The sequence below is a fragment of the Talpa europaea genome (genome assembly GCF_964194135.1).
Source record: "Talpa europaea genome assembly, chromosome: 16".
Taxonomy (NCBI): Eukaryota; Metazoa; Chordata; class Mammalia; order Eulipotyphla; family Talpidae; genus Talpa; species Talpa europaea.
This window is the reverse complement of record NC_140084.1, coordinates 20879419-20906840: the sequence shown is the minus strand read 5'-3', so window position 1 is coordinate 20906840 and position 27422 is coordinate 20879419.

The following is a 27422-nucleotide window of genomic DNA, read 5'->3' as shown; positions in this document are numbered from 1 at the left end:
TGCTTTATTTTTTTTTATTTTTTAAAAAATTATTTATTTATGCATATAAGAACTGGGGTGTAGGCCAGAGGTGCAGTGGGTGAGAGGATTCACCAGAGACAGAGCGGGGAGCAGTACAGGCAGATCCACTGAAATACACTGCTGAGGGGAGCAGTGGGGAGACAGGAGTGGTCTGCTGCGCCATGTGGAGGTGGCGCAGGGAATTCCCTCCCTGGCAGGGAATCAAACTCGTGCTGCAGTAGCTAGCTATAGCTTGATAGTGCCAAGACTTAACTCCTTGTGCCATCAGGGAGGCCCTATAATAGAGATTTTTAACATCCCTTTTACAATCCTAAAATAGTCCATCAGCACTACTCTAAATTAAGAGAAACAGGGGAAAGTCCAGCATGTATATATGTATTTATAATAAAATTGCACAGACGGTGGTACCAAATGTAGCCATTCCCATAGGAATAGTCCAGATGTGAACCTTTGTGAGGGGCACTTACACCCCATGGAGAACCACACCCTAGAGCATCAGAGCTGCAGGGTTCAGAAACGTGCAGCCATCACTGTGGTCAGCGGAGAGCCAAGCCGATCAGGCCACAGAGTCAGTTTCTGGCCCAGGGGTCTGAGGGCTGGAGCTGTGGAACCTGACATGCCTGGGGTGGATCCTCAGAGCTTCAGTTCACTCACTCATCATGAGGATGGGGGAGTCCACCGAGGACAGATGAGGCAACACTGCAGAATGCTTGGGATTCGCACACACCCGCATTCATCCAGCAGGTATTTCCACCAAAGTTCCAGGCACTGGGTTGGGTGCTGCAGGTGGACAAGGAAGGACAGAGCTTCAGGAAGCTTATACCCTGGGGTAGGAGACACAAATCCTAGTCAAAAATAGACAAGGATATCATGGCTGGAGAACCTGACAAGCAGATGTCATAATAAGTAATGCGGGGTTTCTGAGATTGAGGGACATGTGATGAGAAGACATGTGCCCTGAGACAGAACAGGACGTTACCCAGGCAATAATGTGAGGACACAGGTATCCAGGTGGAGGAGACAGCAAGTGCAAAGGTCATGACACAAGAACTGGCTTGACTTCCAGGAGAGGAAAGAAGACACAGAGCAAGAGTGTCAAGACATGAAGTTGGCCAGGGACACTGGGCCAGATCATGCAGGGCCATGCAAGGGTGCAAGTCTGTAGATTTTAACCAGGAACATAGCATAATTTGATTTTTATTTTTAAAGATTTATTTTATTTATTTATGCATACAAGATCTGGGGTATTGGCCAGAGGTTTTGGGGGTGAGAGGATTCACCAGAGACAGAGTGGGGAGCAGAACAGGCAGACTGACTGAAATACACTGCTGAGGGGAGCAGTGGGTGAGACAGGAGAGGTCTGCTGCGCCATGTGGGTCAGCTCCCTGGCCAGAGATCGAACTCCTGCTGTAGTGGCTGCTGATAGCTTAATAGTGCTGAGACTTCACCCATTGCACCACCAGGGAGGCCCTGACTTGTATTTTTAAAAGCTCTCTTTGTTGGATGGAGAAAGAATTGAAGGGGCAAGTGAGGGACTACTGTGGGTAGCCTGGATGAGTGGGATAAATGGATGAGTGGACAGATAAATGGATGGGTGTGCGGATGCAGACCCACTATGTGCTATGCAGACAGAGTGGGTGAAAAGACATACCCACCCACACCTGGTGACCTGGGGAGCTTATTGCCCCTCACTGGAGCAGACCCTCCAATTCTGCAAGGCCCAGTTGGGACCATCCTTCATCCCAGATGGAGCAGGGGACTGAGGGGCAGAACTGTTGCCTGGACCTCCCTCCCACAGTTTATTTCCTCAGGCCAGTATCTTGAGGTCTGAGGGGTTTTAAAATAGTCCATGATTTAGAAACAGACCATCCCCCAATCTGCCCAATGAATGCTCACTGTTCATTGTTTGTAATTGCACATAAAATTTTATAACAGGAAATTACAAGAATTCTCTTTGAAGACGTCCCCCAAGGAACGAATTTGGGAAGGAAATTCCCGTTTCTGCTTTCAAGGGATAGGTCCTTTTACCAGGGTTCTGGAAAATTCCCAAGAGATGAGCTTATGGGGGGCCAAGGAGTAGTGTAGAAAGAGCAGGAGCTTTGGGGTTAGACCCCAGCTGTGCTGATGAGTTCAGTCAGCATGAAGCACTTCACACCTGGTCACCCTCAACTCAGCCCTGTGGCAAACAGGGCACATGCCCAATTTTTAGTTAAGAAAACGAAGGCTCAGAGGGATCTGACCCAGGTCTATCTCAGGCAGGCCAAGTGCTTTTGCCTCCTACCCACCCAAGGCCATGACTTCAGGCTCTGAGGGGAACCTCAGTGCTCCAACACAGACTCACAGAGACCTGCTGGCTGGGACAGCAACACCCCCAGAGAAGAGCATCCTTTCTCTCCAGACCACCCCTGCAGCACAGGGGAACCAACCACTGTTTCTAGATATTATGATTCACTTCTGAAGGTTGCATTGCATGACAGCACTTGAATTTATTAAAGTGTTAGATTGTTCCATACAGAAATTTTTAAATGTACCACAATTTTGAAAATCCTGTCTGGGCATTTCTCAATTTGTTTTCATCTGTCCGGAGCCTCTAAAACAACAGTGTCTGTGTCTCTCTGGACTCCCAGAGGATCCAGGTGCAGACTCTGACCCAGAGCAAACTCCTGTGTCCACGGAGAATTGCTGTGAGCCAGGACAGGAGTTCTTCTCTCTGAATGTCAGTTTCCCAAATAGCCCCCGCATTCCAGGATGCCAGATTACTTGCTGCTACTGTGAGAATGCCTTGGGACTGGCGAAGGGGTAAACCCCAGACCTTGACATGGGCCCAGCTAGCTGATCCTACCCCTATTACAGCAGCTTCTCTTCAGAGGATGTTGACCCTGCCTGGTGGCCTTGCAAACCGCATTACATATGGATGTGCTGGGCCACTCTCAAGTCGAAAGTCACCCTCTAACCAGCAGGCATTTTGGCAACCACAGAGCAAACAGCCAGGCCTCATCCCCAACTGATATTCAGAGGGCAGCTGTGCCAGTGCCCCCACCCCTTTGGCCAGGCCTCACTCTCAGCACCTCCTTCCCAGAACCCCTCTGCTCAAAGGCTCCTCTGGGACAGATCCCTGAATGTGCCACTTTTCATTTACTCACTAAATAATTATTGAGTACCTACTATGTGCATGCTCTGAGGATACAGCAGCAAACAGAGTGGCTCTCTGCCCTAGTGGAGCTGCATTCATAGGGATAAGAGAGACACAAAACACACAAGAGTGAACAAATAAATAAGCTGATTCCTGAGGACACTGAGTGCTGGGAAAGCAGGGTCATGAGTGACCGAGGAGACCACTTACACTCGTTGATAAGAAGCAAGCAGAACTAGGGCATGGAGTGTCTGGGAGGCCCCCCAGGGATTCCAACTCCTGTTCTTCATTGTGGTTGGGAGACATAGGGAGAGTCGTGCGGCAAGGGGAGAATGAAATCGAGTGAGATTGTCTGTCCAAGGTTTTAAGTTATTTTCCCTGTAAAAGTAGTCATCCTGGTTCCCTGGGGCCTACAGGAAGACTACAGTTCCCCAAAAAAGGGGTCATCAGAGAGGCCCAAAGGGCCCTGGTCAAATCTGACTTTGGAGCCAGCTAGACATGGGTTCAAATCCAGTTGCTTGCAACTAGCCAGCTGTGTTGCAGAAATTACCAAATTCTCTGCCTCAGTTTGCTCATTTGTAAAGTCAGAGCAGAGCCCATCTCACTAGCACTCGCTGGTAGTTTGCTTCACAGGGAGGGTTGGCATGGCCTCCAGAGACCACCCAGAGATTCTTATATTCCTTCTCCAAGTTACCTCAGCTCTGAGTGACGATGGCTTCAGAACAGAGGCCAGGAATGAGAAGACAAAGACAACTTCACAGAATCGTTTGAAAACAGAGGCTACAAACTCAAACTTTTGACAGGCTTTGTGGGGAGCTCAGGGATGCTGTGACCTGGCATCCCATGGGGGTGTAAAGAGCACCACCATGCTCTTTACATGTTTACCAGAGGGCCGACTTGTCACTCTTACCAAAAAAAGAGTATAACCTTTCCCTCTTAAAACTTGCTCGCCATCCCTCCAATTTTCCTATTTTTGTCAGTCACAGAAGAGATATCTTTCTCATTAACTGTACCATAAGCAAAATAGTGCCAACACAATAATAAATGAAATGGCAACTGACATTTGACTTCAAGGCCAGAGAGGCAATAGGGAGTGATAAGTCCTGCAGCAAAATGGGGAATGTCTTATTTTTCTCTGCCTTTGAAGGCCAGTGACTACTGCTTGACTCCAGCTATTTGTTGCAGTGAAAATACAAGCCCCTGTAACCAGAGGTTCTGATCTTTCAATAGAAGCCAGACATCCTGAAGTATATGGGAAACCTCCCAGTTTCTTAACATTGGCAACTAATTTTGACTTTTTACAACCAGGGCTCAGGCTAAAGAATAGACATCTGCAGGCAGCATTGGGCCAGCATGCCACTTCTAAGCAAGGACAGATAGATGGTTCCAGAGCCCAGAAGGAAGAGCGAGTTCCAAGAGCCATATAAGGAGACCACAGGTCCAGGGGGGAATGAGGATGGTGAGATTGGTGCTAGAAGATGGGGAACAGCTGAGCAAAGGCCTGGTGGCCTGACCACGTCTGATGTGGCCAGAGCTGGCCAGTTAGCCACTGGTATGGCTGGGGCAGCAAATGAGGGTCCAGAGAAATGGGCTTCAAAGACAAACCCAGGAATCCAGAATTTACTCTGCCTGGCTTTTGCCGTCCCTGGGAGGGTTACTAAATCTTAAGGTTTTAAGGAGAAAAAGCCTAGTGGACTTTTGCTAAATCCTTAGCCATGCCCCTCCTTCCTCCACCAGAAATCCAGGCACCCCTTCCCTCTGGTAATCTCCATAGCTCACTCATAAATTATGAGCACATTCATTTGCATGTCAGAAGCTCGGCCAAGAAATTAGATAAAATTGATCCGCCACAATTTATTCTCTCTATTTTTCCAAGAAATGGCCTCCTTCCCATGTTTTATTCATGGAGACACCCAGCTCTCTCTTTTATCTCCAACCCTCAGTAACATTTTCAATTTACTCAATTTATAGCTGCAAGACGCTCTTGGGCTGGGCAGGAGGGGAGGCCACCCAGAATGGGCTCAGCTCTCTCCCGGCAGCGCCTCTGCTCTGGAGTTGTCTCAGCCAGGCGGGCGCTCTGAAGCGAGACGGAAGGTGGTTCCAGCAAGATCTTGCCAGCCCTGGACTCGGGAGAAAGGTTTCCAGGGGCAGCCTGCAGAGAAGGCTGCAAGCACTAATGAGGGGCCTCTGCTCTGAGGTGAGCTGAGTGGGGAGCCAGGGTCCCTGCTGAATCTGGAGAAGTTTCCAGCAGCTGCTCTCACTTGGGAGATGTGGGCTGTCTTTGGCCCGACACAGGGGTCATCTGTTAGGGAGAAGGAAATACTCGCCTCTGTCAGCCCTCGCTGTCTCTGCATGCCAGTGATGCCTTCTCAAAGAAAGGAGAAGTTAAAAAAGGGTATTTTCACTCTTCAGTCTCTCCACTAGAGAAGAGCACAGGGTTTCTAGTAGACACATGAGTTTGTTTGCCTTTTTATCTCTGAGCCATTTGCCTCCCTGAAGACACAAGTTCAAGTGAGTTCACATCTACAAGGGAGGCTTTGGCAGTGTCAGCTTGCTGTCCACACAGATATCTGAAACCTGTCCCATGACCCTCCTGGCTCCTCTTGTCTAGGCAAAGGTTGCAAACTCAAATGCCCATCATAGTCATGCAGGTACTTTGAGTGGTGTGAGGCAACAGAGCTTCGTGGGGACTGCAGCAAACAGGAGACTGGCCTTTCTAGAAGAACAGCCACTTCTCTGGTAAATTGCTGCCCTGAGGAAACAATACATGTCTGGTATTGCCAAAGCCTGGCATTTCAAGAGACTCCAGATCATGTGTAGATTCGCCTAAGTTCTTTTTTTTTTTTTAAGATTTATTTATTTATACAAGAACTGGGTTACAGGCCAGCGGTGCGGGAGGATGAGAGAATTCACCAGAGTCAGAGGCAGGAGCAGAACAGGCAGACGGACCAAAAGCATTGCTGAGGGAAGCAGGGGGCGAGACAGGAGAGGTCTGCCACGCCATGTGAGTATCTCCCTGGCCGGCCAGGAATTGAACCAGTGCTGCAGAGGCTGCGGACAGCTTCACAGTGCTGCACTCAACCCGCTGTGCCACCGGGGAGGCCCCAATTCTCCTAAGTTCTAGCAATGGCAAATATTTTTTTTAAGATTTATTTATTCATACATACAAGAATGGAGCACAGGGCCACCCTGGTGGCGCAGGAGGTTGAGTGCTGCACTGTGAAGCTGTCCACAGCCTCTACAGCGCAGGTTCGATCCCGGCCAGCGAGAATCCCACATGGCGAAGCAGGCCTCTCCTGTCTTGTCTGCTGCTCCCCTCAGCAATGTATTTCTTCAGTCTGCCTGTTCTGTTCCCCACTCTGTCTCCGTTGAATCCTCTCACCCTCCCGCACATCTGGCCTGTACCCCGGTTCTTGCTTAAAAATAAATAAACCTTTAAAAAAAAAAAGAATGGGGCACAGACCAGAAGTATGAGGGGTGAGAGGATTCACCAGAGACAGTGGGGAACAGAACAAGCAGATCTACTGAAATACACTGCTGAGGGGAGCAGCGGGCAAAACAGGAGAGGTCTGCTGTGCCATGTGGGTCAGCTCCCTAGCCAGGGATCGAGCTCATCATGCTGCAGTGGCTGCGGACAGCTCCATAGGTTGTGTCTTAATCCCTTGCACCACCAGGGAGGCCTGCAAATATTTTCTTTCTAACCACTTTGTTGCTGAAACAATTCTTTTTTTTTTTTTTTTTTAAGATTTATTTATTTATTTATATAAGCACTGGGTACAGTCAAAAGCGCAGGAGGGTGAGAGAATTCACCAGAGCCAGAGCGGGGAGCAGAGCAGGCAGACTGATGAAGTACACTGCTGAGGGGAGCAGCGGGCGGCAGGAGAGGGCTGCATGCCATGTGGGACCCTCGACCGGCGGCCGGGATCAAACCAGTGCTGCAGAGGCTGTGGGTTGCTTCGCAACCCAGCGCTCAACCGCTGTGCCACCGGGGAGGCCCTGAAACAATTCTTAAGAATGAGCCATTTCAGCTGTGGCCCACCCTAAGGACCATGTCTTATTTATGCCTATGTGGCACAGTCCAGCCTTGTGCCCAGCATACACTAGGTGCCCAATAAATGGGTTGACCCAATACATAGGTTAAACTGTGGCAGAAGTTACTCTTTTTTTTAAAGGTTTATTTATTTATGCATACAAGAGCTGGGGTACAGGCCAGAGATTTGGTGGGGTGAGAGGATTCACCAGAGACAGAGTGGGGAACAGAACAGGCGGATTAACCGAAGTACACTGCTGAAGGGAGCAGCAGACGAGACAGTAGAGATCTGCTACACCATGTGAGTTGCTCCCTGGCTGGCCGGGGATGGAACTCGTGCTGCAGAGGCTGCGGATTGCTTCACAGTGAGGTGCTTAACCCCTTGTGCCACCAGAGAGGCCCCAGAAGTTACTCTTTACCTTTCCCAACATCCATTCTTCCTTTCCTCTCTAAAGTTATCAAATCTTGATTTGTAGCTGATCATGTTCTCCAACATAAAAAACACCTTTCTCAGTTTCCATGCATTCAGGACAAGTTCTGATCAGTGACAAGTGAGCATATCTGTTGAGTGGGACTTTGGGGAGGCTTTTTCAGGGAAACTAACAGAAATATTGGTAGCCTCTTTTTACTCTTCTGCTTTTCTACTTTCCTGCGATGCTGGTCATGATGACTGGAACTCCAGCAACCACGTTGAGGATTTTATTTATTTATTTTTGTGTAGAAAAACTGGGGTGCAGGCCAGAGGTATGGGGGCTTTAAAGGATTCACTGGAGACAGAGTGGGGAGCAGAACAGGCAGACTGACTGAAATACACTGCTGAGGGAAGCAGCGGGCAAGACAGGAGAGGTCTGCTGCATCATGTGGATTAGCTCCCTGGATCAAACTCACTGCTTTCTGGGCTGAACCTCCCCGCCAAACCACATCCAGGGCTGAGGTGGTGCTTCGGGAGAGCTGCTGTGGGATTCGGCACAGAGCCTGCATGGTCGTGTGTGCTATGGCCTGGGAGGGGAGGGCAGGAGGCTTAGATAACATCCTCTGAAACACAGCAAAGGCCCCAGCACAAAGGCAACCCAGGGACTCAGCCCAAGAGTCCCGGGATCCTGCCCCCATCTCAGCCACCACTTTCTAGCTGGGTGATCTTGGACTCATTAGTGATTTTGGCTGCAAGTAACAAAGACTAACTCAAAATTGCTTCAACACTGAAAACTTTTCTTTCCTTGAGTAGTTAAAATCTCTCAGCAATTCAACCACATCATCAAGCAGTTTCCTTTTCTTTCTGCCTTGCTCCCTGTGGTAGATCAGGACAAGGGTCCCATTCTTTACCTTCTCCTCCACTCTCTCTGTCTTGTGACCTTGCAGTGTCCATATATATCCCCAGAGGAATCACCTCCTTGACACTGGGCTCAGCCATGTGGCTTGCTTTGACCCATGGACGCAGGCAGAAGTTTGAAATGGGCACACGCCACATTGGGTCTGGTCTCTGAAAACCTGCTGGAAAATGAAAAACACGGGTAGATCTAAGCCAGCCTAGATTGGCAGATTCCAATCACATGAGCAATAAACAAATGCTTCTTACTTGGCTTCTGAGGTTTGAGGCCGTGATGCAGCATTACCGCTGCCATTGACAACGACATGCATTATTAGCTCAGCGGCAGGTACCCTAGGCTGGCTGTCTTCATGGTGCCAAGATGGCAACTGCAATTCCAGAAATTACATGTTGCCAACGACGACCAGAGGCAAAAAGTAAAAGGAAGTATCCCTAACTTGGTTCCTTTTGCCCAAGAAAGAAACACCTCCCCACCCGCCCCCAGCAGACTTGTCAGCCAGCACTGCCTCTCATCTCCTGACCATGCATAGTCAGCCCCAAGGGAGAGGAGAGATCAACATGGTGTGAAGTTAGAAATCGCCCCCCTTGCTTTCCCAGGGGCAAGAAAGATAAGCAGGGCCTCCCTGGTGGCACAGGGATTAAACTCTCAGTGTTACCAAGCTACCACGAGTTCAATCCCAGGCTGGTCAGGAAGCTGACCCACATGGTGCAGCAGACCCCTCCTGTCTCGCCTGCTGCTCCCCTCAGCAGTGTATTTCAGTCAGTCTGTCTGTTCTGCTCCCCACTCTGTCTCTGATGAATTCTCTCACCTCCCGCACACACCGCTGGCCTACACCCCAGCTCTTGTATGCATAAATAAATAAAATAAATCATAAAAAGAAAGATAAGTAACATAGGTGAAGAAAGGTTTGTGCCTGCGTGGGGGTGAGAATGGTTGTGGGACAGGCAAATAGCAGCATCTCCCACACAGAGTGTCTTGGACATTCAGTTTCCCCAATGCCAAATGGACATAATACCTGCTCTACCAACTTCCCTAAGTGAATGAGAAACTACATGTGAAAAAAACATAGCAGATAATATGACTATGCCAGTGTAATACAGATAGTCTAAAAGTACATTAAAAATTGGTTTCAGGGGCCTCCCTGGTGGCGCAAGGGGTTAAGACACAACCTATGAAGCTATCCTCAGCCACTGCAACACAAGTTCTATCCCCGGCCAAGGAGCTATCCACACGGAGCAGCAGACCTCTCCTGTCTCACCCTCAGCAGCGTGTTTCAGTCAGTCCTCCTGTTCTGTTCCCCACTTTGTCTCTGGTGAATCCTCTCACTCCCCTGCACCTCTAGCCTGCCCCCCAGTTCTTGTATGCATAAACAAATAAATCTTTAAAAATAAATAAATAAAAGAAAAAATGGAGGAGACAAAAAAGATTAAAAAAAAATTGGTTTCATCCTGACAGAGGTCTCCACTGTTTCTAGCAGACAGGGATGAGTGTTCTTGCATCCGGCAGTCTCTTTGAGCAGAACACCTCCTGTCAATCATCACAGGGGGCAGGGCCCAGGGAGGAATCAGAGATGGTAATCCCAAAGGAGAGGGAATCTCGAGACCCAGAGGCTCTGTAGTTTCAGCAGCCCCAAGCCACTCTCCCTGGGTGTGGCCCTTGGAAAGCCACCAGCTCTTCACTTGCAGCGATGGAAGAGTCCTTATAGATGCTCCACCCAAGTAAAGGCTGGATCTCTGTAAAACTCACGCACACGACACAGAGATGCAAACCAAGTTTTGGGCTGAGGAAGAATTTGTGAATAAAGTCAGCAAAGTTAAGTTCTGAAATCATTGCTAAATGGCCAGGTCTCTCTCTCTCCTTTCATTGTGATTTAGTCAAGGGAGAAAAGCATAGACTTTTCAGGCTAAGAGGGCTGTCTGCAGGCTCCTGACAGAACACCTGAGTTTACAAGGTGCTTTGCACGCTCCCTCCAACCGGGCTGTTGGCTGCAGCACGGTCTGTGCACTCAGATGTCTGCAGGCGGGGACTGGCTAACAGGACGCCCAAGATCCGCCCGGAGGATATTCTTTGCCATAAATAACAGCTGTTGTTATTAGGATTCACAGTGTAGTATAAGGTTCCCCTTCCTTTCATCAGAGCTCTGAAAGATCTCTCTCTAGCAAGAGGAACAGACAGAGCCCAGACTCTGCTCCTTCTTTCTCTCCTATCCGCCTTTCCCCTCCTTTTCTTCACAGCCCCAACTGCCACTAGCCCCACCTGGGCCCCACCCTCCGTCCCTTTGCTACTCCCACTAGCCTTGGCCCTGCACAGCCCTCCTTCAGTGAGGCTGGAAGGTCAAGCTGTAGCTTTGCAGAGTGGTGGCAAAACCCACTTGTTGGGGGGTAGGTTCTGAAAAGGAGACCATCTGGGAACAGAGCTGGAGAAACCCGAAGCTGTAGGGCTAAAGGGAAAAAAGGGAAATTCCAGAACAGTGTGTATATGGATGCATGTGCACGTGCAAGAAGCATCTCTGGAAGGACACACTCAAGAAGTTGCTTGGAGTCCCTGCCTCTAGGTGGGGAAAAAAAGGAGCAGGGTCCAGGGTGGTCAGGAAACTTACCCTGTCTCTTACAGACTTTTGCATTGTTTGAAAATTATTGTTATGTGTGGGTTGCCCCTGTTTAAAATAAATATTCAATTTTAAAATGTTTTTTTTAAGATTTATTTATGCATGCAAGAGCTGGGGCACAGGCCAGAGATGTGGGGGGGGGGGGAGGATCCACCAGAGACAGAGTGGGCAACAGAACAGGCATACTGACTGAAATACACTACTGAGGGGAGCAGCGGGAGAGACAGGAGAGGTCTGCCTCGCCATGTGGGTCTCTTCCTGGCCGGCCCAGGATTTGAACTCATGCTGCAGAGGCGCAGATTGCTTCATAGTGTGGTGCTTAACCCCTTGCACCACCAGGAAGGCCCCAATTTTCAAAATGTTTTAACCACCACTCCCCCAATCTCCTTTAACCTTCCCTGTAGGTTATGCCCATTTCAAAGAATAGAAGGCTGAGTCCCTGAGAAGCAGGGTGATTAGCCCATGGTCCCCCAGAAGATTCCAGCTGGTCCTGGCCCACCACCAGCTCTCAATTCAGATGGCCTTCCAGACTCAGCTCGGAAGTGACCCTCGAGGGTGAGACCCTCTCTGGCTGGCTTCCCCAGCTGCCAGCTGGGGCGTCCTCCAGTCTGGGCATCCAGCGGCTGCAATGCTGAGCTGGAGACAGCGAAGCCCTTAAGAGGCTCCACATCAGGCCTCACTGTCAGGGCTCAGCTCGAGGCCTCAACCCATCCGCCACCCTGTTCCCAGTGCAGAGCATTGCTTGTAAGATGCATTCTTAAAACGCCTGCCATATTTCATTTATGTTTAAAATTGATTTTCTTTTTGGATGACATGCAATATGAACCGGCTACTCAGTGATCTCTCTATCAGCCCTGAGCTCCAGCGTGGTCCATGTCTGGACACTTGAGCAGATCTGGAACTGGCCCAGATTCAGCGTTCCTGGAAGGCTGTGACCCTGGGAGTGTCTGGGGCTCAGGAAGAGTTCTCCAAATGACAAATGGGGTTCCCATCTGCCTATTGAAGCCCCTGAAATGTTCACATTGAAACATCTGCACAGAGGTGGCAGGGCAAATTCCTAAAAACAAATCAGACATGGAATGAGCGGTACTGGGATCTGGGAGGACTGGCCACTGTCGCAGGCTCTCCTCCCCTGCTCTGCATGGCAGCCAGTGAGATGGCCCTTAAGCCACTTCTTTTAGTTGCTAAAAAGTCTCCCTAAATCTAGCACAAGTCACATGGGGGTGGGGCTAAGGGTGGGGAGTCATGGAGATGAATTCATTGGAAACTCATGAGTTCCTTGCACAATACTTGGTGAGGGTCTGTAATGTTGCTGCTGTGGCTACATGAGAGTGAAATGGAAAAGACAAATTAATCAGCCTTGGAGTGGTGGGTGATCACACAGACAAGAAGGCCCCCACAGACCTAAAGTTCAAAAGGGCCCACACCTGGGACAATCTAGAGTATAAAAAGTGGGGGTGGGCCTCCCCAGTGGTGCAGCAGTCGAGTGCTGGGCTGCGAAGCTGCCTGCAGCCTCTGCAGCACCGGTTCGATCCCTGGCCACTGGGCGAGGGTCCCACATGGCGCGCAGACCTCTCCTGCCACACCCGCTGCTCCCCTCAGCAGTGTACTTCGGTCCTTCTGCCTGCTCTGCTCCCTGCTCTGGCTCTGGTGAGACACCCTCCTGCACTTCTGACTGTACCCAATGCTTGTATCAAAAAATAAATAAATCTTTAAAAAAAAAGTGGGGATGGGGTGACCCTAGGCAGCTATTGGCCCCAAGTCATGGCATAAATTGTTACCAGCCTGGGATTGGCTGCCCTGGCTCAGGTGCCCATTATTTATTTGCCCAGTCAGCCTTGGGCAGGGTCATGTGGCCAGTGGGCAGGGCTGATTTATTGGGAGGGCCTTGGTGTGACCCGGCAGCCAGGAAGTAGCACCCTTACTTTTTTTAAAAATAAATTTATTTATTTTCTTATGTCATTTGTTTAAATACAATTTTTTTAAATATCTTTTTTTTTTTTAGATTTATTTATTTATACAAGCACTGGGTACAGTCAGAAGCACGGGAGGGCGAGAGAATTCACCAGAGCCAGAGCGGGGAGCAGAACAGGCAGAAGGACCGAGGTACACTGCTGAGGGGAGCAGCGGGCGGCAGGAGAGGTCTGTGCGCCATGTGGGACCCTCCTCCAGTGGCCGGGGAGCAGCCAGGGATCATTTGTTCATTTTTTAATTATTTTTTTAATTTTTTACATCATTGTTCACTTTCAAACAATATTTGCTCCCCCCCACCCCCTCAGGTGCAGTCCCCAGGTGCACTGTGAACCACACCTCAGTGCCCCATGCTCCTCCCTCCCTCCCTCTCATCCCTTCCCCCACTCCCCTGCAATATGCCTCCTATTCACAATTGTCTGTTCCCACTTTGTTGTGTTTTGTACTGTCATCATTCCTTTACACTGATGTCTTATCTGGCTCCCCTACACTCCCACCATAAGTGAAACCATCCGACACTAACTCAGACACTGCTCTGTCAAATAGGACTCGCAGAAACATTTTATTTGCCTTGCTGGTGCATTGTTTTTTTGATTGAATCAACACTTAACATGGGAAATTTTATGTAACACAGAATTTTAAAAATCTCCTTTATGGGACAACTCATTTTTCTGCCAGGTCCCAGAGGACTGGATCAGTGAAAGCTTTAGGTGGGACTCTTCCTTCTTGGCGCAGAGGACCATTTATGCTGCCACCTGACTCCAGTGGTCATCTGCTTTGCAATGTTGATTTGACAGTTTGTCCTGGGCTGTGGAGGGGCTGGCAGGATCCCTCATCTCCTGAGCACTATTTTGCTGCTGTATCCTGTGTCTGCTCCCTGTTAGCTCTGGAAGTCACCCCAGGGGTACACTGCCTCTGTCAGGTGGCAACCTGACTCCCTGTGCAGACAGCAGAAGTGTGGGCTCCCAGAGGACTCTGCTGCCCACACAAGCTAGCGGTTTGTTCCTGCTGGCTTGGAGTTGCTTTCAGTCCTTTAATCCCTTTCCAGGAGACACTAAAATTTAATTCTTCAGAAATTTCTCCTGAGCAGAAAGGACGAGAACTTCTGGAATAAGCTTAGGGTTTGGGAAGCAAGTCTGTTTATTCTTGTTGGCAGTCCCTATGTGAGTGCTGTGCATGGCTCAAAAGGTTGGTCTGAATGGTCATTGAGTCACGTACCAAATGCTACATACCAAGTCCAGAGGCCTCTCCAATACACCCAGCCTTGTCCAGGGGGGACATCTTTCCAGTTGACCTAGAAGTTTCCAGCAAGAAGCCAGAGGTGGGAGCTGAGGGTCTGTACTTCCAAGGTAGATAGGCTGGGGGTGTGGGGTATAGAGTGGGGCCTGAGAAGCAAAGTCCATGTGGGAATTTGTAGCAGCCAGATCAGCTCAGATCTGTGGTCACTGAGGAAGGTGCATTTCCAAGGAGGGGAAGGTGGTGAGCAGGTGAGGAGGCCTTTGGACAACTCAGATGCCTGGCCGTGTGCTCTTGGATTCAGTGTGTTTCTTGATGGGGGCGGGCACCTCAGGGCTCATACGGGCTCCTCATTCTCTTCAGATAGCACATGTTTGGTGAGCACCTACTATGTGCCTGGCACCAATTTGGGCTGCAAGCAGGTCCCAGAAGGTAATGACACAAACTGGTGATGGAATTTGACAGCACAGGTCTGGAGGACAGGGCTGTGGACCTGGTGTCAGGGAAGGTCTCTCAGAAGTCACACTGAAGCTGGCATTTGAAAGATGAAGGACAGAGTAGAGGAGGATCCAGGCAGAGCCAAAATAAATCATGGTGATCCGGAGGCAAGCCAAGGGTTCAAGAGGCCAGAGGAAGCACAAGTGACTGGCATGCGCAGGAGGGAAGTGGGGGAAAGTAGGTGATGAGAAGCAGGTAAAGGCCTGGAGCTTGTCCTGAGGCAGCAGGAGTCATGGGAAGCCTGAGCAGGTAGTTGGGTCGCCTGTGCTGAGAATGAGTGATTCTGCTGCAGGTGGAGGGGGGGCTGGAGGTAGCCCCCACCAAGTCAGATTCCCACCCCCAACAGTCCCGTGCCTGCACTGCCTCGGTGTGTGCAGTGAGGATGTGAAACTCTCAGGTGCCCTGCACCTCCCCTGCAGGCCTCATGTCAGCACCCCTCCCCCACCCCTTAGCAGACACGTATGGGTGGGTGAGGCTTTTCTTAATTCTGTTGTGAAAATCCATCTTCACCCCAGGAAATCAAGTGCCCTTCAAAGGCCCAAGCTGGAGCTCTCCGTAATCTGGGCAGACACCCTCTTGTGGCTGCATGTCCAGCTTGTGTCACTTTAAAATTCTCTTTGTTTGAGCTATCTGAGAGCCTGGGCTGCTGGGCTGGGGACTCCACAAAGGGCTGGATGCGCCAGGGTTCAGTCTGGGAGTCTGGCTGCCGAGCCCAAGGAGAGCCTAGCGCTGAAAGGCCAGTCTACAGGGAAGGCTCCTCATGCTCACTGGCCCTCAGAGTCCTGCTGATGACTGTTGACACCCGCCCTGATGCTTGTGACTGCAGAGCAGGGGCTGGGCACCAGGGAAGGGAGAGGAGCGGCCCCTTGTCCCAGCCCTGCCCACCTGGAGCCACCAAGCACGTGGTGTTTCAGAGATCTGCCTCTGTGTCTCTACACAGCACAATTTGATGGCTCAGGAGGTTTCTGAGGCCTACAAATAAAAGGTTTCCCTGAGCAGTGGTTAGGCCTCGGGGTAGCTTGGGGAAACTTAAATCTACCCCAAATTTCCACCAGCCCCTCCAGCCACCCCAAGTAAATGCATAATCCAGGTTAAGAGTGTTCCTGGCCTCCAGCCTCAAGACAAGCCCTGGCTCCCACCCCCAGCCAGACTGCCAATCCCTAAGTTGCCCCTGCTGGGTGGCCTGACACAGATGTGGGTGTGGGCGACAGTCCTCTAGTTCAGATACCACACCTGAAGTTTTTGGGGAGCCAGGCCCAGGCTACAGGAGCCCAGTTTGTTCCGAGGTGGCTGTGGTCATGGTGGCAGCCCGGCACCTCCATCCCCACCTGCCGGCCACCTCACAGACCTATTGTGTTCCAGCTACAGAAGGCACAGTCTGCCCCCTTCTGGTGGCTGGAAATCCTCAGGAAGCCGCCAGCTGGCAGGAACTCCAGCACAGGTGACAGGTGACAGGGTAGAGGTGTGGGACTAAGCCCACCTGGGCTGCCCTCCCAAGCTCTAAGGGGGAAGTGGAGCCCCTTGGGCCATGCTCCTTCACCTTGACAAGGCCTCAAATGTAACTTTGACCTTCCCCCAAGTGCTGTTGTGCACAGGTCACGGCAACAGGAGGGACAGGAGCGACAGGAGGGATGGTCTCCATCTTGAGACTTGTATCCCATTACCAGGCCATGCTGCCTTCTGTGACCTATAAATTAATTTTTAAAAAGAAATATGCTAATTATCCTGGCACAGCTAAATTCCACTGGTTGTGTGTGTGTTAAAGGCATTCGTTTGTTAAATCTATTCATATTAAATATTCTACTATGGTAGAAATTTGTTTTGAGGCTTCTCTTTTTTAAAAAGTAGATTTATTTTTATTTATTTTATGCATACAAGAACTGGGTTATAGACCAGAGGTGGGGGTGGGGTGAGAGGGCTCACCAAAGATAGAGTGGGGAGCAGAACAGGAGGATCTACTGAAACACACTGCGAGGGGAGCAGCAGGCGAGACAGGAGAGGTCTGCTGCGCCATGTGGGTGGTCACCTCCCTGGCCAGGGATCAAACTCACAGTAGTTTATAGCACTGAGACTTTAACCCCTACACCACCAGGGAGGCCCGCCTCCCTTTATTTTTGAACTCCAAGTCCAGTGCTTTTTCATTGTCCAAAGTCTGTCTTGTCCATATTTCCAGGTGACCTGGTCTTGTTGGGCTACTTTTTTTTTTCCATTCAGTTCAGCAGCACCTGGCAAGACAGGCAGAGTGCCAGAGCCTGCAGGGCCGGGCCAGCCTGGGATGCTGCTTCCCCAAGACTCACATTCTCCTGGAGGAGACAGATGGACAGATGGACACCAAATTACTGCATCCCTGCTAGGTGCTGCTAGGTGTTCCTACGGGTTGGGCTGCAGGGGGCCAGTGGACTCAGAGGGGCTTACAGGTCAGCCCCAGGTGTGGGATTTGAGAGTTAGTGGGGAGGCACAGGTGAAAAGCAAAAGACACAGGCCCATATCTTTCCTGAGTCAGTCTGCAGTCTCTGTCCAGAACCAGGTCTGCTGCAGGCAGCTGTTTGTGTAGTCCTTGGAGATGGCAGCCTCGGCTTTTTTACGTGACAAACACCACTCAAACTAGATTAAGTATAAAAAGAGATTTATTGGCTCATGTAACTGAAAATGCCAGGGCATGGCTGCCTTCCAGCACTGTAAGACCCAGGGCCTCAGACAGTCTTCTCAGAAGCCGGTCTTTCTGCCCTCTCTTGTCTGTACTCTCTTCAGTGACAGTTTCATTCTCAGGTTTAATCCCCAGTCCCTACCCCAGGTGCCTCGCTCCCAATGCCAGCTCTAGGATCACATCCAAAGTTGGGGAATCCCACAAGAAAGGTCACTCCTACCCCATTACAGTAAGTTCCAGAAAATCCTAGGGAGGACTCTCATTAGACCTGTTAGTCCCAGGTCCACCCCTGAACCAATCACAGAGGCCAAGCCAGTGGGATATGCTGATTGACCAGGCCCAAGACACATGACCACTCCCGAGCCCTGGCCTTGAAAAGTCCCCTGGGCTGAGGGCAGAGAGGAGGAATTCTCCAAAGGAATCAAGGCACTGTGAGCTGAAGATCCCCTGCAGGGAAAACCATAGATATCTCCTACAAAGTTGATGCATTTGTTGTCCTCGGTTTTGGGGGGAATTTCGTTTGTTTATTTTTGCTCTTTCATGCCTGAAGCTGGCAGACAAAAGGTACTAGTTTTGGCAACTCCACAGACTGAAGTCACTCATGGTCCCCAACACTGGCTGCTTGGAAAAGGTCACAGGCCATAGAGGAGCTGCCCTCACACAGATCTGGGCCACCCACACAACCCACAATTCCCTAACAAGTAGGTGGGGCCCCAGCACCCCACCACTAGCAACCTGAGTCCATGACTCCCCAGTACGAATGCCTCTTTGACTCTAAAAAGCAGTTCAGGGTGCTCTGTGCTTTCAGGAAAAAGATTGAGGGAAGATGCATATTCCCTCATAAGGCACACACAATATATCAAGTTGGGGAGCGTTTGGCAGGGGTTGTGCCCCAGCTCTTGCCTTCCACATATCTTCTTCACCCAGTAAAATCTCTTAGTAGGTAGATGCTATCTCAGGAGAAGAATAAAGCATAATTTAAAAAAGTGATCATCTTATGGAAAATCCAAAAGAATTGACACAAAAACTCCAAGAACTAAGAAACAGTCATAATTAGGATGAAGGATACCACGTTAATATCCAAATATGTGATATTCTAGAAAAAGCAAAACTAGGGAGACAGTATAAGGATCAGAGTAGCCAGGGGTCCAGGGATGGAGAGTGGAAAGGATAAATAGGAGAACACAGAGGTTTTTTAGGGCAGTGAAGCTACTCTGTACAATATTATGACGGATCCATGTCACTACACATTTGCCCAAGCCCATAGGATCTACAACACCAAGAGCAACCCCTAATGCAAACGACGGACTCTGGGTGATAATTATAGGTCAATGCAGGTTCATTGACTGTAACAAATACACCACTGTGGTTGAGGATATGGTTAGTGGGAGAGGCTGTATATAGGGGCACAGGGGATATTTGGGAAATGTATCTGCTACTCAATTTTGCCATGAATCTAAAGTCTACTAAAAAAACAGGAACATCATCTTGTTGTCTGTTGTGGTTCCAGAACGTGACTGGGCTCAGCTAGGCAGTTCCGACTCAGGGTGTCATCCATAGCTGCAGTGGGATGGTGGTTGAGGTTGGAGTCAGCCCATAGCTTTGCTCACTCCACTAGATGCCAGGATTGGCTGGGGCCCTCAGCAGGGGCCGTTCAGCCCACCATCCACTTGTGGTCACTCCATATGCCCTGGAAGCATGGCAGCTGGCTCCATGGGTGGGCATCCCCAGAGGGGCAGGAGAGGAGGCGGCAGAAGCTCACCATCCACCTCCAGAAGGCACCGCAGGATGGGGCACAGACACAGCTCTACTTAGGAAACAAGCTGACCTCCCTTCCCTGTGGCCAATTGGGGCGTGTCACCCATCTTCCTCCTGGGAACTGTGCACCTACTGTTTACCTGACTCTGGCCCAGGTGCCTCCAGCTGTTAGTCCTGACTCCAGGGTGCTCCCCAAAGACAGCAGGATGAGACCCCCTTTTCCATATGAGAACACTAGGGATTCCCGGGGCCAGGGCATGGCCCTGAGCTTTCTATGTTAGCACTGAGTTCCAGAGCAGGAGGCCACGACTCCTCTCACGGTTGGGCTGCTCTCTGCCTCTTCCAAGCAGAAACCACAACCTGTGACCCCCTGTTCTCCTCCTAGCCCTCACATCCTCTGACCCAAAAGGCCTCTTCAACTTTTCTTGGCCCCCCACAGCCCCACTCCATACTCTCTGGCCTCGCATCGGGTGCTGTTTCCACTCAGGCCCTGATAACCAAGTCCCTTACTCAGAGCTGGGGAGCAGCAACCAAGCTGACTGCCCAATGCCCCTTCTCATGCCACACCAGTGCCAGTGCCTCAGCTCACATGCCAAGGTCCCTCGGTCTCAGAATTAGCTGTGGTGTCCCCATGGTGTGTGGGCTTCCTCTCCACAGTTCCTCTGCCAATGACCACCCATCACCAGGCCCACGATATGTGGTAAGCCATCCGTGTGCATGGATGTCTTCTTGCTGGCCTTGGGGAGGGTGGGGGGGGGAAGCCTTGTTTCCTTCCACATATCCTGGCACAAGGGATGCTCATCTACTGAATGAATGTATGGATGAATGAATGAATGAATGAACAAATGACTGCACAAGATCTTAATCATTGAGCCTAAGTCTGTCTGTCAAGGGAACTTAAAGTTCCTCCCACCCCCAACCATACCTCCCACAGGTCACTTCCAGCTGGGCCAAAGCTTGCAGCTTTCTCCAAGGTTTAAAACAGAGGACTTGGCAGAGCTGCCTCCCTCCCTCCTCCTCCTTGCCACCCCCAGTCTCCACCCCACTCCCTGTTCTCTTCTGCAACTGGCTGCAGCACAGCCACATGCTGCTTAAGTGGCAATTGTCTTGCAACTTGGATTTTAAGAGTTAGTGTTTGTTTCTACATGTAATGAGTACTTTAAATAAAAAAAAAGAAAAAGATTACAGAATGAAGTTCACCCGTATCACCATAATTATTATGAACATTTCTATTTATTTTCTTCCAGCATTTTTCAAAGCATAAATATTTTACGCAGTCGAAATCATGCTGCATATGAACATTGTAACTTATTTTTTCTAAATGTTCTAGCATAAATCCTGTCATTATTTTTCTCCATAAATTTAATTCTAATGTATGTTTTAATGGCTGTATAATATTCCATCTCCTGAATAAGTCACAATTTAGACAACTTTCCCAGAGTTGGTCATTTGGCTCTCGTTTTTTCATATGATGTTGGGATACCCCCATGGGCTTCAGCAGTCTTTACCCACCCCACAGTGACCCTTTCTGGGCAAGAGTACCCCAGAAGTCCCCTCTTTTTCCTGGTGTGGCCCACGTGATTGTGAACTTACTCTACAGTGCCAGGAGAGGACATGTGATCAATGCCTAACTAATGGACTTTTTCCATCTCCCTGACCACATGAATGGGCCCAGGATGAGCAAGTAGGCCAGATGGGAGTCTAGGATGGCTGTGAACTCTTGCAGAGATAAGCCTTTCTGTTTAGCCCACTGGCATTCCTGGTAGGTTAAGATGAAAGCCTAGAACCACTGAAGTGCATCTTGTATCAAGAAAAGAGTAAACAGCAGCACTCAAGACCCCTGGATCCAGCTGCATCTTATGCTGATTCTCCCTATTTTTCCTTAATCAAGTGAGCTCGTAGGCTTGCTTGGGTGTGTTGGACTTGGGTTTCTAGCCCTATTATAAATTTGTCGGACACATTTTCTTCACAGCAAATCTTTCATTTCCTAAGTGATGGACCCCAAAAGTGGAAATGGTGGATCAAAATAAAATGTTTCTAAAGCTCCTAATACATATGGACAGGTTGCTTTCCTGGGAGTCTATGACAGCGGAGCCTCCCTCCCCGAGTAGGGAGAGGTGCACTACGCTCCCAGCGTGCCCTCTGCGTTCTTGGAAACAGCCCAGCTGGAATGCTGCTGCCAGAGGCCTGGGCAAAATTCTGCGTCCAGCTGCCGGGCCTCATAGTGAAAGTGGAGAACAGACACAGGGGACTGGGAAGGAGGAGCTGGAAAGCTGGGAGGCCCATTCCAGGGGGATCTCGAGGTAAAACCTGGATCCTGGATGGAGTAAGGAGACTCAAAACACAGAAAGGCACGGTGGGGTCGGCAAGTGACAGCCCGCAGGAGACCCACCAAGTTGCCACCCCAAATGGTTATTTCTCCTTTACTAGCTTTTCTTATTTAAGAGAAGAATCTTTTCTTATTTAAGAGAAGAATCTTTTTCTCTCTAAAATTGCCCCTCAGATGAATTCCCAGTGAGCGAGGACATTTATTTCTAGGGAAATTCTAGAAGCAACAGTCATTCAGCCAAATTCATCATGAAGGGAAGGATGTCAGGAAAGGTTGAAATGTGACTCAGAAACATCACAACTTCCCACATGAATCAGAGGAGGGCTGAGCCGGCCCGCTTTTCTGCCCGCTTTGAAAAGAAAAGCCTGGTATCTGGGGTGCCTGCTGCTTCCTCAGTCCTGAGGCAGGCAGCAGGGGGTTCTCACAAGCTGTATTGCATTCAGCAGGAGCCTTCACTGTGTAACTGCACTCCTCCTCAAAAGACAGGCCGCAAGCCCTGGCCAAATCCCGGTGCTGCTTACTCCCGTTTGCCTGTATCCTGGGGGTGAGCACACTGCACCCCTCCCCCACACTTTAACTGCCCTGGCTGCCATTTTAGGCAGCCACACAACAGCTCGGTAGAAGGAAAGGGGCCACCTCAGGATTGGCAGTGCTGCCTGGCATTACTGAAGGCCGAGGCTCCCAGAAGCTCTCAGCCGTCCCTCTCGAAGGGGTTCTCTGAGCTACATTAACTCCACTGCCTGTCCTGGTCCCTCCTGGCCTAATGGCAGTAACAGCCTCATGTTGTTCCTAGTCCCTGAGAGCCTCACCAGCCTTCCTCGGTTCCCACACCTCTGCAGCCAGCCCCTTCATTAGACGCCTCAGTGAAAACCCTTTGAATGTGCCATGTACCTCCTGACCAAAATAGCTCCAGTGTCCTGGGATTCTAACAGGCACAGCGCTGGACGTCTTAGAAATGAGATGACCTTTTCTCGTTGTTCAGATGGGAAGCTGCGGGCCAGGGAAGGGACTAGTCTGTGGCTACACAGTGTGTCAAGGTGAGAAGTACCCTCCACCTCCCCCGTTCATCCACCCTCTAAAGCTCTTGGGCTCCTGGCATGGGTATAGAGGCTGCTGCTCTGCTACAGGTTAGCTGTGTGACCTTGCCCAAGTGACCTAACCTCTCTGGGGTGATAATATGTACCACCTCAGAAAGCACTTGTGAGTATTAAATGAGATCTGCATCAGAACTTGGTGCAGTTTATACATATAACCCATGGCTGCCTCATCTCACAAGAGAGTTTAGGGTCTATCAGGAACAAAGATAGAATGACCAGCATGGGGCACCTCTCCAGCCATTTAAAAATAAGCAACTTGGGGCCTCCCTGGTGGCGCAAGGGGTTAAGCACCGCACCACGAAGTGATTCACCACCTTGGCAGCATGAGTTCGATCCCCAGCCGGCCAGGAAGCAACCCACCTACATGGCGCAGCAGACCTCTCCTGACTCGCCTGCTGCTCCCCTCAGCAGTATACTCCGGTCAGTCTGCCTGTTCTGTTCCCTGCTCTGTCTCTGGTGAATCCTCTCACCCACCGCATCTCTGGCCTGTACCCTAGCTCTTGTATGCATAAATAAATAAATCTTTAAAAATAAATAAAATAAAAATTAAGCAACTTAAACCACAAGGCCATTTTGAAAGTAAACAAAACAACAACAGAGGCAGACACACAAACCAGCAACTCGCTGCTATGGAAGAACAGAGCAAGCTCTGAGAAGCCCTTCCTCCTCCCTGCTGGCAAGCCCCTTCTCTTTCATGGGGCTTGTCAGTGACTGTTACCTGGGGTCAGGGACCAGTGTCCTGGCAGAGCCTGGATCTCCTTGCTGAATGCCTCTGGCCCTGATGAAGACAACCCAGAGGACAGCGCCCAGCCATGGTGACCCTTCGTGTTCCCGGGGCCCTTCCAGCCATGGGGGCAAAACTGGGGGGCCAGACAAAGACCTTGCCCTCATGAAGCTCACCTCAGACCCTCTAGTGTAATTCTAAAATGAGGAAACTCATTATAAAATGAGGAAACTAGGACCTAGAAGGGGGCCCACCTTCCTTCAGGGACCTCACTTCCCTTCAAGGACCCCCAGCTGCCAAACTCGGACTTCATATGCCATGTCTCAGCACATTCTGCTTCCGGTTGAGTCTGCACTGTGATGGGCAGAAGGGCAGAGATAACTGTTACATTTAGTTTTTGTAGGATTTATTAGGGAGGTTTGGCAGCTGGTCAGAAAATAATGACCCTAAACATTAGGAGACACAAAAATACAGCACAAAATTAAAAACAAACACAACATTATGAGCCACATTCAGTCAACCATTTAGTCACCAGCACATTCACCACTGAAGGGTCTTAAGGCCAAAAAGCCTCAGACCAGTTAAAAATGAAAACCCTCTTATGCTGTTATGTGAAAAAAAAACACAAAGCATAGAACAGTGCTTTAGAACACTCTTATTCTAGAAAAACAATTACGACACAGCTATGCATTTGCACAGGAGTAGAATATTTCTAGAACACAAAAAAACTGGGAATACGTTTTGCTTCTGGGAGGAACACAAGGGCTAGGGGAGCAGAGAGATAAAAGCAATAAACTAAGCAATTCCTTTGCGTTGGATAATTTTCCTGAATCACATGTCCTATAGGAGAGGTGGAGATGATGACAGTGACAGGCTTTTGGAACTCCTGGTTGCTGACATGCATTTTGGCTCGAAAGGGGCAACTCCTCACAATAGCTATGGGGTCTCAGCCATTCAAGTTTAACAATAAAGTCTATGCTCTCCATTGTTCTCATAATTCCTTTTGTGCTCAGGTGACAAGATAAAGTCACCCAGGAAGCGCGACACTCTTAGACACAGTCAAGGCAAAATAATGGTTTCACTACCAAGCAGGCATGCTAGCTCTAGCTCCTCTTTCCAGAGATTCAACTTGGGGGGGGGTTTAGATAGATAGATAGATAGATAGATAGATAGATAGATAGATAGATAGATAGATAGATGATATATATACTAGCCCTTAATATTAGCCATATATATATATATACACACACACAACAATATAAGCCCTTAAAAATGAGCACCCATCAATCCCAGCTCTAAGAATTTATCAAAAGGAGCTAACTAGCAAGAACACAAGACTGGCAAAACAGACACACACACACAGAGGCACAATTCTTATAACGGAATACTCTATAGCCAGTAAGAATAACTGTGTCCATATTCATTGATATACAGTGACATGTGGAATGAAAAACTGGATGATGAAACAAACACTCATAAGGCACTCGCCACATGCCAGAAGCGATTCTAAGTCATTTACATTTAGTAACTATTTTCATTTATTATAACTTTATGAGGTGGGACTGTATTGTTCCCATTTTGCAAACTGAGAAAACTGAAGCAAAGAGAGTTCTTGTGACTTGCCACAGTCACACAAATGGTAAGTGATAGTACAGGGATCAGAACCCAGACAGGCAGCTCCCCAGAGTCTGTGCTCTTGTCCACTGCTTCCAAGTGTATACAAGACGGGGTTGTTCACAGCAGAGTAGAAAGGGAATGAACAGGAGAGTAGCCCAGCTCAGTAACATTATTTCCAGATTGTGGGATTGTAGACCAAACTTTAATTTTCTACATGAATGACATTTATTAGGTCAATTTGCTCTTATTTTGGTGTTCAAAAATGTACATTCCCTTTGTTTCAAGAACTCTCAGAATTTGTCCTCAGGAAATTATAGAGGAGATGCCAGCAAAGAAACATGAATAAATATGTTTATCACAAGATAACTGTAATAACAGAAAATTAGAACCAAACTAAATGCCCAACAAGGGATTGGTTAAGTAAAATGTGCTATCTACATATGGTAAAAGAATAAATATTGACATGGTGAGATGTTTGTTTTCTATTGAGGAGTGAATGAAACTGGAAGCTACATTTATAAAATAAAGCCATAAATGTGGGGAAGGGATCGCAGCCACCTCAGAGTGTGGAAATGATGTCTTTTTTATCTGTGGTATTTCTCAATCTTCCAAGTTTTCTACCTTGAATGTCTATTACACCTATAATAGTAAAAAAATAATGTTATTTTCATAAAAGGATTGTCACTATTACTTGCTCAAGTGTCAGATCTGAGACAACAGAATCCCCGGGGGTGACAGTGCCCTTCATTTTGATTCTCAGGAGAGACAATGCAGGGTTCTATAAAACTCCCCTTCAATTACTTTCTATTATACCTAAGCTGCCACCCTCTGCCAGGAGTACTAGGAAACAGGCAAGATCCAGAGAGCCCAGAAGGTGCCTCTGTAAGCAAGAACCCTCAGCGTCCCTCTGGCCGCCATGCCGGTCTCACCAGACAGGCAGCCCCTCGCTCGCCTGACAGTGGAGGGTGTGCAAAAGGTCGATCAAATAAGGATGCGCAATTCAAACATTTACTTTTCAAACATCTTCAGAAAGTTTATCATACACAAACAAGCACAGGAGAGAGAAGAGGGGTTCAAGTTCAAGCCAATTCATTTGCCCAGTGGCCCCAGGGAACACAAGCATCATACAGTGAGTGGGCCGTGGGGCCCACAGGGGTGGTTCCGTTTGGCAGCCAAAGAGAACGACTGGTGGGACACAGTCTGCTGACTGGGGGGAGGGGGCTATGAAAAATAGAATGTGGAATAAGCATAACAAGTCATCACAAAATGGGTTAAGGCGCCGGTGAGGAGCCTAGCCTTCGCCAGGAGAGTAATTCCAGGACTGCTTCAATGTGTCCAGGCCAGTCCACAACAGACACTCCAATGCTATATCCGAGTAAAGCGAATTTTAGGGAAAACTATAAAATAACTTGCCAGCAACGTTTCTTTGGAATCTTGACAGTTCTGGTTTTGTTTTTTAAGATATTTGCCCACATGGGAAGAAAATTACCCTAAGTCGCAGTCTTGCAGAGAAACCAGGAAATGCTCATTGAGCACGCACCATATTTCTGGTAGGATACTGACAATCACTCAGCGCAGCAAGGCTTGTTGCCCCTGATGATGCAGGACCCAATACTACCATGGGAAGAAGGTTCAAAGGGCATGTGGTGAGACCACAAATTCCTGGGTCTAGACAATGTCATGTGACAAATGTGTGCTGGGCACCTGCTGGACTCCAGATAATCAAAGGCAGTCCCCGGGGATGCATAGTCAGCCAGGGAGAAAGCCAGGCAGACTCCTGGCAGCATCGATGAGATGCTACCACTGAGGGCTGTCACTGACGGCATTCCAGGAACTACAGAAACTAGGGAGAAAATGGTGACTTCTGGGGACGTCAGAGAAGGACTCTGAGAAGATGGACCTTAAGGTGAGTCTGGAGAGGTGAAAAAGACTTCAGTGGTACCCTAAGAGCGTAGGGGCAGGGAGAAGTCACAGCACAGGAACCACATGGGCAGACACAGAGAGTTGAACACAACCTGAGCATGAACTTGGGCTTACACTTTAGCCCACTGCTCTGTGCTTCCCTATACTGCAAATTCACACAAAGGCACAAACACACACACACACACAGACTGAAAAATCACCGCATGAAGTTAAAACCCTGTTGGTTTGAATGTTCTCTTGGTACCAAAGCAAAACAAATAGAAATGCATGCACTGAAATTGCATTACAAGATTCAGTTATAAAGTAGTGATCCAGGTAACCCAGTAAAAGTTTATATTAAAAGCGCCTTATAGATTATCACTAAGACCAAAATACAAAATCAAAAGATCCTTGTAGAACTCAGTCACCTTGTTACATGTTTGAAGATTCCCAGGGGCCCGGGTCTCTAATTTGAAAAACACTGGTGTAGGTGATGAAGCCTTTAAATATATATTGGGAGGGC